The sequence below is a fragment of the Tasmannia lanceolata genome, unplaced genomic scaffold (assembly GCF_043159265.1).
Source record: "Tasmannia lanceolata isolate RefF3 unplaced genomic scaffold, GAP_Taslan_0.1 ptg000533l, whole genome shotgun sequence".
NCBI classification, from domain to species: domain Eukaryota; kingdom Viridiplantae; phylum Streptophyta; class Magnoliopsida; order Canellales; family Winteraceae; genus Tasmannia; species Tasmannia lanceolata.
Window position 1 is genome coordinate 37,281 of NW_027519205.1, and position 369 is coordinate 37,649.

The window sequence follows — 369 nt, forward strand, 5'->3', positions numbered from 1 at the left end:
CAATAATCCGGTGGATTAGATCTACTTGTCCCTAAAACAGAAAAAGATGACCCTTTCTTACTGAGCATTACCGATAAATATTCATTTTTTTATACGTTAGGTTTCATATGTATATAATTCTTTGATTATATGAAATCAAAAAGAAGAAATGGCAAGAGAAATTGTCTCTAGATATTAGGAAATAACGATGTGGAAAACAAGACAAGGATTCCCTACAATGAAACTGTACAACAATTGAAAGGGATGTAGCGCAGCTTGGTAGCGCGTTTGTTTTGGGTACAAAATGTCACGGGTTCAAATCCTGTCATCCCTACCTATTACTTCTCCTATGGGCAGTAACGAGGGATCAGTTGAGATCGATTCAAATTG

The 369-nt window shown here is 36.0% G+C and overlaps 1 non-coding gene across 1 annotated transcript; it reads left to right on the forward strand.

Moving 5' to 3' along the window:
• The first annotated feature begins 239 nt into the window (after positions 1-239).
• Positions 240-313, forward strand: TRNAP-UGG (transfer RNA proline (anticodon UGG)). The gene has a single exon. It is a non-coding gene; the product is annotated as a tRNA-Pro (tRNA).
• The last annotated feature ends 56 nt before the right edge of the window (positions 314-369 follow it).